This window comes from Pecten maximus, chromosome 12 (assembly GCF_902652985.1).
Source record: "Pecten maximus chromosome 12, xPecMax1.1, whole genome shotgun sequence".
NCBI lineage: Eukaryota > Metazoa > Mollusca > Bivalvia > Pectinida > Pectinidae > Pecten > Pecten maximus.
The window spans coordinates 30,229,042-30,241,747 of NC_047026.1; the positions used below are offsets into that span (position 1 = coordinate 30,229,042).

At 34.3% G+C, this 12,706-nt stretch overlaps 2 long non-coding RNA genes across 2 annotated transcripts; both read right to left on the reverse strand.

The window, feature by feature from the left end:
* Positions 1-4,101: 4,101 nt before the first annotated feature.
* On the reverse strand, positions 4,102-7,489 carry LOC117339603. Its single transcript, XR_004535272.1, has 2 exons — positions 7,404-7,489; positions 4,102-4,533 (listed from the first exon to the last, which is right to left on the reverse strand). It is a non-coding gene; the product is annotated as an uncharacterized LOC117339603 (long non-coding RNA).
* A 1,927-nt stretch (positions 7,490-9,416) lies between these two features.
* On the reverse strand, positions 9,417-11,039 carry LOC117339604. Its single transcript, XR_004535273.1, has 4 exons — positions 10,990-11,039; positions 10,631-10,717; positions 10,114-10,291; positions 9,417-9,573 (listed from the first exon to the last, which is right to left on the reverse strand). It is a non-coding gene; the product is annotated as an uncharacterized LOC117339604 (long non-coding RNA).
* Positions 11,040-12,706: the final 1,667 nt, after the last annotated feature.

Sequence of the window (12,706 nt, forward strand, 5' to 3'; positions counted from 1 at the left end):
ACAATATTATTACGGACCTTCTTTATGCAGTGAGTGTAGTCCATCATGAATGTAAGCCTTTCACTAAAGTCACACGGCTTTGAAACATTCATAGTTGTGCTGAAGGGACTTCCTTAATTGATGTGTATGAATGTACGATTGCAGGATGCCCAATCCATACATGTAAAAGCTATTTAAAGCCATTTATTTGAAGAGTGACAACTGATTCCCAAAAACAGAGTGTGTTAGTCTGTGGCATGTATTTGTTTGAGTAGGAAATGGGCAAAGGGGAATCTGAATCCTGTCAGACCTAGAAACTCGAACTGCAATACATGGTTACTTAAATATTTTTTGTTTTTACCTGTAGTTAGCGTTTTACTTCCTCACCAATGTCAAAGAAACCAACTAACTCAACAGCATCATCATTTTGAAGAATTTGTTAATCCTCTTGGATTGTCATTTCATCAATGATGACTCCACCAACTCATCCTTCTTTGGAAATTTCTTGTCTCATGGCCTCATCCACATCCACTTGAATATGTCCTTTTGAAAACCTATTTTCGTTGTACTGAATTATTATATACACTGTAGCACAGGTAGCGAAGGTGATGGAAGTATCATGAGCTGGCTGGAGCGTAGTGGTAAATACCGATGTGGTGTACGATTGTAAAGTTGTAAACAAATTGAAATTATTAGCTTTCTCCACCTCCTTCCTCTACGATCATTAGAAGCTCCATTATCTCATCAATAGCATTTGGGATAAGCTTTTTGAAGCCATCCTTCCATACTTTACCACTTTTTACTGCATCAGTTGTGGCTAAGATATTCTTGTCATCACTGTTACTATGACCACATGTCATCTTTGAACATGTTCTACAGGCTTCAGATAATGACATGAATGGCAAAACTCTTGAGCATAGTAGTGATATTATTTTTGTTTTTGTCACAGTGTTATTGACATTCCCTTCTTCGATCCATTTTTCTACAATGTGATATCTACTACATACAACAGATTGTTATAGCTTGATACATCTTTACTCGTTCAACTATTTTGCATACAACATGTACGCTTTCTTCGTTACATTTGAAGTAGTCTTCTTTCCGCAAAACCTCCAAGTTAACACATTTATTAGCTATCTCCAATTTCCAGTGCCCATGTATCATAAAGGTTACTTTTTTCAAGACGTCTTGAAGGGTATTTTTAGAAGACATTAATTCATCATTTGTCATTCGATTGGTAACAGTTTATGTACTCGGAAGCATTTCTTTCATTAAGTTAATTTCTATTGGTAACACTCCATTCACATTCAACATTTCATTGATAGATTTGAGATGAAGCCCATGATACACATTTACTTTCTTCCCGTTCACAAATTGTCTCTTGCTTTAACATTAGAATATGTGGATAGAACATATTTAGAAAATATGTATTTTTCTAAATTTTCTTTTCCCCTATCAACAGCTTCAGTAAGTTCAAATTTGAACTGTTCATATAGTTTGTCGATTTCAATTCCAGCTTCATTTAAAGCTTGGGTTCGTGTTAGTAACCTGACAAATATTAAATGATACAATTAGTGTGAAACTTTGCAAATCAGTAATTTTCTATTGTACAATTAGTGTGAAATTTTTATTAAACACTATATTACTATTTAGTTGCTGCTTTCTTGGTATTTAGTAATTAACCTCTAAATTCAGAATGGTCAGTATATAAGCTAAAGTTCATATTTTGTCTAGTTTTTTTTTACAAGAACTTAACGTTTATATGGAGCTCTTTTAAATCTACATGGAGTATAGTTTCTATACTAATGGATACTTAAACTTATCAACTTTGACTGTACGTGTTACTACTACCTTCAGGTTGGGTAGTGTGTCATGGAGCTCTTTTAAATCTACATAGAGTATAGTTTCTATACTAATGGATACTTAAACTTATCAACTGTGACTGTACGTGTTACTACTACCTTCAGGTTGGGTAGTGTGTCATGGAGCTCTTTTAAATCTACATAGAGTATAGTTTCTATACTAATGGATACTTAAACTTATCAACTGTGACTGTAGGTGTTACTACCTTCAGGTTGGGTAGTGGATCATGTGTCAAAATTAGGGAACTGTGACCTACTTTGATGACATATAAATCTAAAACAATATTTGCTATGCAGTAGTATCTTCTTTCAACAACTGACACTTAAACTTTATGATTGCAGCAAGCATTAGTATTTCACCTAGAGCACGTGATGTGCATGTTCAGAAATCGCTTACACTGACCTTCATTATGATATTGACAAATATGTGAATGCAAACTTTCGATAATGGCTACATAACTACCAATTTTGTAGGAGCTAACTTGTTAAATTAAATTGCTTCAAGTTATTTTTTTTTCATTTATTGTCATTTATTGCATTCTATTCCACAAATTCCCCAGCAAGCAAAACAAAAATCAGGCATATTTACGTCTGGTGACGTGGAGAAAAAACATCAGCATACACGGTGATCAACTTAACCAATACTACTTGTCGGTTTTGTTAGACTCAAAAGAACTGTATGAAGTATTTATTAGATGTGTTTCAACTACCCAAATGCAGTATATAACATCATATTTATCTGTCAGCAGTGGGAAGATATGGTGAGCGTTGTAGTTATAACACACCTTCTTTACAGTAAACTAAAAAAACACTCATTCTTCTGGTAATGTTAAATCAGCTCCGATTTTTGCAGGCACTTTCAGTTGACAAGATGGTGGCACTCAGAAAACAGATTCAAGTGAAATAACAAAAATGCAAACATCACCAAAACTTGATAATGGCTTTGTGATTGAAAGTCAAATCAGAAAAAAATATGTCCTAAAGTCTCCTAAAGGAATGATACTGAAGGACAAAAATGTTCTTACAGTTATGACAAAAAACCAGCTGGTCAGTCTCCCCAAAGCGTACAATGCTGTACTTCTCTCAAATGACTCAAAAGCAAAACAAATACAGAAACTGAATTATAGAATTCTGACAGAAGATCATATGCCATTCAGTGATTTGTTTACAATTCAATACGAAAGAGACATGGAATTTGAGCCTGGATCAAGCCATACTAGTTCCAGTACAGAACCTGAACCGCAACCTGCACTGGAAGAGGAACCTGCAACGCCATTGAATTGGAACCGGAACCAGAACCGGAACATGAACCTAGCGAGGTGGAAGATCAATGTAAATATTGCATGATTTTAAGAGCTGATGATTGGATATGTTGTGAGGGATGTGACCACTGGTTCCATAGAAAATGGGCGGGACTTTTTCATGTCCTCAAATGGAAAAAATACAGGGGGAAAAATGTAATTTCTGCAAAGACTGTCTGGGACTGTTTTTGTTGTAATTTGTAAGAGACTTGTATATTGTATGATTTTGTTTAAATTGCTTGCTTATTTTATGATCCATATAATAATAATGACAGACATATTCAAAGATGCTGTTGCTCCAGCAGTTGATGGTGATGAGCGATAAAAATAGTTTTGATTAAGATGATGATCATGATAAATGAAAGGTAATATTGAAATTTCATAGAAATTACAGTCTACATTAGCCATCTAGAAAAAATCAACACAGTTATTTATTGAAAAAAGTTCTATGCTTGGATTCGTTTTGTTTTGTTTTTAAATGAATTAGTCATGATTTTAAAATTGATGTTTAACTGTTATTAGCCTGATCAAATATTGACCAAATTGGTCCATGTAGATAAAGACGAAAATTTATCTATTAAAACTGTAACTTTGTAAACAGCAACCTTGAGGATCTTTAAACTTTTGTGCTAAGGACTAGACTAAGAGGTTTGCTAGGGTAATCAGAGGGCATACCATTTCTCGGTTCAGGAATACATGTACCAATCCACATAGATAATTAAGTGTTACCAAGGTTTTATCGATAATAATTTATTAATCGATTTTTTTCTTATGTTATCGATACTACGATATTTAAGACTCTGACTGACAGTCGGCTTTGTAAGGGAGGTCCAGTATCGCCTTACTCTTATACAGAAGCTACACAATTATCATCATATTATGACTGTTAATTTACACCCACCCGCAGTATGTTATAACAATACACAGGTATGAATGTACACAACATACTTAATACCGAATTGCAGCAGTAAACTTTTTATTTCATGTTTTATTTTGAATAATTAAAACGAATTTTAATATTTAAAGTCTTCATTCGATTCTTCTTAATTCCCTGTCTCGAGGTCAGCGTCATCATTAGACATAAACCCAGGATGTACGTCGTCGCTTTGGAAGTCAGCGTCATCCTTAGACATTACGTCTGGGTGTACGTCGTCGTTTTGGAAGTCAGCGTCATCCTTAGACATTACGCCTGGGTGTATGTCGCCGGTTTCGAAGTCCGTGAAATCCTCAGACATATCCTCCAGAAATTCGTCCAAGTCGTGTTCCGAAAAGTCTGCCAACTCTTTTTCAGTGGCTACGACGGGGACCTTTTCTCCGTTGGCGGACACAGCTACTACACCGGCGGCAAACAATACAAGGAGGATATAGGTATTCATGGTAACAGCACGTGTCTGCAATAAACATCAATAGAAAAACATATTATACTTAATAGGTCTCGCTTTTATTTGCACAATGGTATCATTATCAGTGTGTATACTGAGAATTACAGTAGAATCACTTCATAATCACACATATAGAGTGTTAGCCTGATTATAATATATTCAGGGGCCTCTAAACAAATCAAGTCAAAACAGTGATATTTTAGAAACCTTTAAATTCCTACTATGGTGCAGTTTGACAAAAGTAACTTGTATCATGGCAAACCGTATGACTTGCTGTTGATATGTAATTTGTTAAGGTGTTTGTAGATTTCAACACAACATGCAAAAAAATGCATATTTCCGGGCGACATAATAAACTCCTTTGTATCGCATATATTCCACAAAATAGCCATGTCAAATTGTTCATAATAGTCTAAAGAACAAAATAGGAGCATTGGTTTGACCGGATTTGACTTTATTATATTATAAACATTGTTTTTATTATGACATTGAAATGCAATTTGCGGTTGTGAATGATATCACACAAATATGGCATACAAGGAGGTATTTTAAACATCAAAATGCTCTTATAAGAACTCTAGTCATGTCAGGAAGACTGTTTTTAGAAAAAAAAAGGTTCAACCATTGAGTTTGGGGTAAAATATGAATATTCCTGAAAAAAGCCCCAAACTCACCAAATAAACAATTTGATTAAAAAGGTCCCCTTTTCTTTAATTAGATGACTTAAAAGTATGATATCAGAGCATTTCTATTGATTGAAATGCCTCCCTTTATGCAATTTGTGTAATATTATTTACAGCCGCCATTTGCATTTCAAGATCAAAACAGAATAAGTGAGTATACGTACATAAAATCTTAATCGGTCAAACAAACGCTCCTATCCTGTGCTATAGACACTTGTGAGCATAACAGCTTAGCTACTTATCAAGTTAAGTCATTTTTGTAACTTATAATTTTTCCATCTGCATCTTACAATAATGTAACTCTATAGAAAAAAATATTAGCATATGCAGAAAAATTGTTGACTATTTTAAGAAAGTACATGTTCAAACAAACATTTTGGTGTATTACATGACTTTTTTGTGCGGCTTTTTAGATATGTATTCGTGTTTGAAATTCAACATTATTTTGCTATAAAGATGACCCTTAACAATAGTGATATTACACTTATAGTGTGTTATCCCGAGGATAACAGGTAAACCTGTGAAATCCCATCCCGCGAACAACATGTCAACGACAGTGTCATCTCCTAAAGTGTGTTATTCCTAGCATAATAAATTACCAACAATGTAATCGCTCGTATAGTGGGTTATCCGAGGTTTTAGTTTTGTTTTGCTTAACGTCCTATTAACAGCCAGGGTCATTTAAGGACGTGCCACGTTTTTGAGGCGGAGGAAAGCCGGAGTACCCGGAGAAACACCACCGACCTACAGTCAGTACCTGGCAACTGCCCCACGTAGGTTTCGAACTCGCAACCCAGAGGTGGAGGGCTAGTGATAAAGTGTCGGGACACCTTAACCACTCGGCCACCGCGGCCCCTTCTTATCCCGAGGATAATAGATGAACTACGTAGTAATCATACTAACATTTTCTATCCCGAACAACAATGTAATCAGTAAAACATTTCTTCAAAAGCTTAAGCGGGTGTTTTTGTAGCTTAAAAATAGCTAACGAGAAAAAAACGAAATATCATATACAACGACTACGAGTGTGTGTCAAGGGTTTCGATCGAAATAGAAAAGATATTCTGATGATGAATGGCCTCAGTTTGTGTTAACGTGTGTTCTTTTAAGATATTAAGTTGGATGTAAAAATTTGACCTGAAATGAAATGTCGCTAATTCATATGCAATACTGACAACTTCGGAAATATAACAATTGATTGCAAATAAAAAAAATGATAAGTTAATTATTTCCAAAGGACAAAAAATTATGAAAATCTATATGTATAATTTTACGACAAAAATTACGTGCGAACTTCTAGTTCATTATCGTTTCCAGGATCTTGTGAAATGGACTTAGGAGTTAGCCAATCAAAATGCATTGGACCACTTGATTACAAAATAACCCCGGTCAAAGGTCACTGTGTCAACCAATCAAAACACATTGAGAGTCTATTCCACATGTGATATAAACTTCATGTTATTCAACAGTTGTAATTATTATTGTATATTTAACGTTACATGTTTTTGCTGTTTTCCCCAATGCTTCATAAGAAGATAACATAGAAAGATATTAAATAGACTTGTCTTAAAAACCCGCAGTGTACTCTATATTGTCCCTCAGTAATTCTAGACATTAAATGTATTTTATCTAGACACTCATAACGAAGAAAGTGTACACAATAAAACAAAATGGGACACACTGTTTTTTACATCCTGCATTGACAGAGCTTCAAACTCGAAATCCACGGATTTGAATTTCCGAGCCAGAAAAATATATAAAAACTGAAACCACCTCGCCAAATGAACCACCTTAAAACGTTGTACATGTAGTTGTAACAGCCCGTTTCCCTGACATGATTGTAGAGGCATACCGTCTACAAGAATACTGATCAACAATTAATTCACGAATATCATATATTAGACACATACAGTTAAAAAAAACATATCTTAGTGAATATGATGCATTGCTGTAAAAAAAATATGAACAACTGAGAATTATCCGAACAAAATAGTCAACAGCCTTCAATGCGATTAATGGAAAGCTCCACTCTGATTGGTTCAAACTAAAGTAATCACAGTGATGATAAGTGGTTATCAAGTTGATAATTTATGATATTTCAGTGGTAAATACTTTTGTATGTAATGCATATAATGTTTAACTTAACAACCGAGGTAAAATATACTTACTTAAGGAACCGAGAAAAATAATACTTACCTCAAGAGCTGAGGAATTGAATTCGGGTCTTCAGTGTATGATCAGGTATCAATGATGTTGTGCGACAAAAACACTTAATTTATAGAGGACAAGACATGTGTTTAAATTTCATTGGCCAACACCTAGCCAAGTAATGGCACTGCCACGTATATCATATCGCATCTGTTAATCATTTGCTTAGTCATTCATTTCATGAATTTCTTTATTGATATTTTATAATCATTAAAACCAAATGTTTCAAAGTTAAACAGATGTTACAGAAGGGGTCGCGATACTAATTGCTTAGGAGTTCGACAGAAAATATTGCCGAGAGACGTCGTCAAATTCTAGCATTTAAGGATTTTAGACCCTGTTTAAAAGTGAAATATTGATCCTGCATAAAAATATGAAACTGGGGGAAAATATTGGACTATCATATACCAAAATGACAAGCAAGGATTCATCTTTATGCTAGATATACTTAAAATGAAATAAAAATGCTTTACATATAAGATACAACATGTAATATAAACCCTGACTTTGTGCAAGTCCTCTGGTATTAAGAGGTATTCAATTTGAATACAAATCACCCAGAGAGTAGGAGACAGATATGTACTACAACATACCACACCAATAATTGCAAACATTCAAATTAATAATATATAAAAAGCAAGATAAACTTTGGTGTTTATGTTGAAAAGGAAGCCATTTTCCTCTTCAGTTGGAACTACTTTTCCCATTAGTATGGAAGCCAATACCTGACAGATTATTGTAAGAGTTATTTCCCTTGTGGCCAAACAAAATACATTACATAACAGTGGAATATTACTTCCAAGCCAGTTTCATGATTTTCTAATAATCTTAATACAAAATGATATAAAGATTATAAATTCATTTGCATAATAATTGTTTGCACATGTTAAATAGACATATCTTTTGAAAAATTAATTTTGTATGCTACTGGCCACATTATTGAGCCTGCCTTCTAAATCCAGGTAGGTTGCAAGTTGTAATTAAAATTAAAAGAAATAATCTTTCATTTGTAATGAAGTAAATGCATTACATTCTGTAATTCATCCAAAGAAATCCAGCCATTAATTCTACTACTAATTTCAATTTTAACTTCTTCATTTTCTTCTTCAAGTGGTTTCATCACACAGCACAATTCGTCACTGTCTACAGTTTCTAATGTATTAGTACTGTCTGCATTCAAACTGACTAGATTCAACATGGAGCCACGTAAGACTCAGGAAAAAACACAGAACGTCTTTTTCCACCACCAATCTATGATGCTTGCTGCTGCTACCCACAAATATGTCCGATTTCACCTACAAGTCATTAAAACAAACACCAAATTGTAATGATTCCTTCTGTTTAGACTTATGGAATATCTATACAATAGCTGATAAGGTTGATGTAATGGGTATGCAAAATATTCATTAAATGGTTAACCTTAATGTTCAACAATTATTTTATACATTTGATGTCACTGCAAAATTTACCTTAACAGGGATATACCTTTATTTCTTTATGTTACATGTTGTAATAAAATGGTAAAAATACTCCAAAATATGTCTATAATTACCTCGAAGACAAGCAAAACCGAAACCATTGCAATGATCAGGTATACCAGAAATTCACTTCTCAATATATGCTGTTCATTCATGAGGTCTGAAAATGAAAAAAAAAAAAAAAAAAATGCTTTAATTTATTTCCAATAAAATGCATTGTGAAGATGACAACAAAATGACAATACATACAGTATATTTCATTGCGATCCTTTCAAGAAATACTTATTGACTTGAATTTGTAATAAACACTTGTATACGAACAAATCTAAAACAGTTGTATACCTGGAACATTTCAAAAAGGTATGCAGTTTTTCTTACCACTTCATGGAATACCAGTGGAAGGTGAGGACTTGTGGACAGAGAGCAAGGAAATTACAGTTTCAATCTTTTCCCACTTAATTTGTAATAAACACAGATGTACAGACAATATCAGACATAAACAGATGCATACCTGAAATTTTAATTAGATGAAAGTTACTTAGATGATAGCATGAAATACTTGTCGAAGGTAAACACTTGTGGATGGAGAGCATATGGTGACTATGTCTGGAAGGTGAGCACTTGTGGGTGGCGAGCACTTGTGGATGTTAACTACTGTGGTTGGAATAGGTACCTCATAACTAGATAAAACAAAAGACACATTTAAGATAATATAATAAATAAAGGATATTCAATGGTTTCCCATTTAATATGAAATAAATTTCATGAGTATGACAGATTTTCTTATATTTTCACGAGTGCGTATCACTAGTGTAAAATATTTATAAAATCTGCCATACTCGTGAAATATATTCTATATAAAATGGGAAATCATTGAATTTTCTATTTATTCTTTTGCAGTTTAACTTCAAATGCATTTGAAGACATCCCAATGCACATAGAATGTGTCTTCTGTAATTGCATTGAATTAAAAAAATTGTATATCATCATCAGTGATGATATAAGATTTCTTCAATGCATTACATAGTCAAAAACGTGTGAGATTTTCTGTCAGTGATGATATAAGTTTTTATCAGTATGATAATTTTCTATATTTCACATACAAAAAGGCAATAAAACCTTATCTTTGGGAAAGTTCTACACTAAGATTCACACGTCATTTGCAATAATCACAGGTACATGTACTAGATAGCAAAAATTAGACATAAACATGTGTATACCTGGAAATTGATGAGGTGAAAGTCATTAAGGTGACTGCATGGAATAATTGTGGAAGGTGAGCACTTGTGGATAGCGAGCAATTGTCAAAGGCAAGTACTGGTTGATGGACAGCAATTCATTGTAGATGTTGACTGTGTTGTTGATGGACCAGGTACCTATTCACTATATCCTTCATAACTAGACAAAACAAAATACATTGATACATTGATTTGTAGTGTTGCTTTCAAAATGTAACTTAAAAATCAGGAACAATCCAGGAAAATGCCCAACTTTTATATCTTTAAGAAGATTTTTACATCCCAGATTTATATATAATACCTACAAGATTAACGGGTATGTTATACCATACATGCCCTATGTAATCTTGTTATTATTCTCTTAATGATATACCCGTAAATTAACAGTTTTATTTTATACAACTACATATAACAAAATACCACAAATTTGTCGGGTATTGGTTTGTTCATTTGAAGATGTGCATATTAACATTTATTTTCATACATTCCTTACACATACATGTACTCTGTGAATTCACATTTGCGTCTTGTACGTCTTGACCGTCGAACAGGTGTTGATGGAGTTATGTCTGCTGATACTGCTTGCCTATTAATTGGAAAAAAACTTCGACATATAATAATTGACATTGTAGGAAGGATTCCTTGTTCATTCATCATATTTGGACTTACTTTTTTCAAATACAATCAATTACTTCAATATCTATACATGTATGTACCTAAAATATATTGTAGATAAAAATTTAAAAAAAAAACTCACTCAGACTCTGTATTAAAACTGAGAACTGACCAAAGATAGAGTCCTGCATGAGTTTAGACAGAGTTCATCACTTAACATTGAACATTCAGTAATAAACATACCCTTTATCAATGTTTCTGTCATCTTCTTCGAAACATAAATGAGATGTGGATCTTTTCTCTCCCTTGTAGCTAGGGCAGTGTCCTCGTTTGCGCCCACGTGCACGCCCACCTCCACCACGGCCAAGTCCAACGTTCCCATGTCCTTGTCCATCTCGGACACTACTTGTGACACTTGGAGTGAACTGGAAAGTAAAAGGAGCAATTAAGTGTTTGCACATGGAATCCAATATTAATTAATTGCATTTAAAACATAGAATAAAACTTTATAATTAGTAAACCTAGTATGTGATGAGGACAGGGCTTATTTTCTACAAAAAATATGAGCTCTGTAACCTACCCAAACACCTGGCTCACGAATACCAGGATATTTTCCATGACGAGGAACTGCTAGTTCTGGTAACAGCACATTGTAGTAAAAAGCATTAACCTTGGGCAAGATACTCTTCCACCACTTTTCATCACGATAAATCCGTTCTACGTGCAATTGGTAGGGATTCAAACAGCGTACCACAAAGCCCAGCCAGGGGAAAACCGAGACATTTAATTGGCCTTGGCATTGATAAAAATAGTTGTGATTTTTTTTCAGAGTTAGTTTGCCATGAACAATTTGTAAGAAAAATGATTTATTTTGTTGAGCTGCTTGTGTCAGATTAATTTTCTTATTTTGCAATGTGTTTTTAATTTCAAGTAGTCCTTTTTCCCCTCCAATTTCTTCAACAATGCCATCTGGTGATGCTGCCAGGTACTTGTTTATTGGATCAATTAATAATCCTACTTTGGTGACGACAACATTTACTCCTTCTTCTCCCTTTTTAAGGATGTACTCCTGCTCTGTTGATCTTTCCTCTGCGATTCCTTTGATGGTGTACTCATTTCCCTTAAATTTAGTGTAAATCATCTCTTCCACCAATGGTTTAACTGAAATACGAGGATTTCTCTTAGCCACTTTTCCAAGGTTTGAAGCTGTAATACGTTTTTTCCTCTCCGTTTTCCAAACCTTGGACAAAGACTGGGGACGGGTCTGTTGTTCAATTGATGTGATGGTGTTCATGCTAATGTTGATATGATGTTTTATAAATTCATTGCAGGCAGAGGAAAGAGTTTCTTTATTTACATCTTTTGTCACGTCTAGTGCCTCTGGTCCATAGGACAACTTTGCCCTCTTAGACTGACTTTGTGAAAAGCCCTCCATTTTGCGTTTCCATCTACGACTTGCGTGGTCAGGTTTTTGCTGATATTTCCGTACAGACAACAAGCCTCTCTCACTTTTAACATAAAAGTTTTTGAAGAAATGTCCAGGGGATGTAGCAGTTGATCTTTCCCATACTCTTGGTGCCCATTGTGGGCCAGCATTCTGCCGTGCTGCAGCGCCATAACACCTAGCATGCCAGGAACCCCTATTACACAAGTTGATATTTTTTCCGCCGTCAAATTTCATCCGGATGTGCATCCACGCTTCAGCAATATTTGTTGTTGTGTTTTGAACTAGTCTGTCTGCTTTTGAGGCGACACGTTCCAATAAGATACTTATATACTTTAGCATTTCCTTATTTACCTCACTATGAAGTAACTGTGAACCTGTTAAAAGAAAGAAAATGCCTTGAAATACATGCATAAGCATAATTGTGAATTTTTTTTAATATTGTTCCTGTTTTTACATTCTTAGTGTTTTTATGAGCAGCCGATTGGAAAAGGTGTATGACATTCTAATTCTATC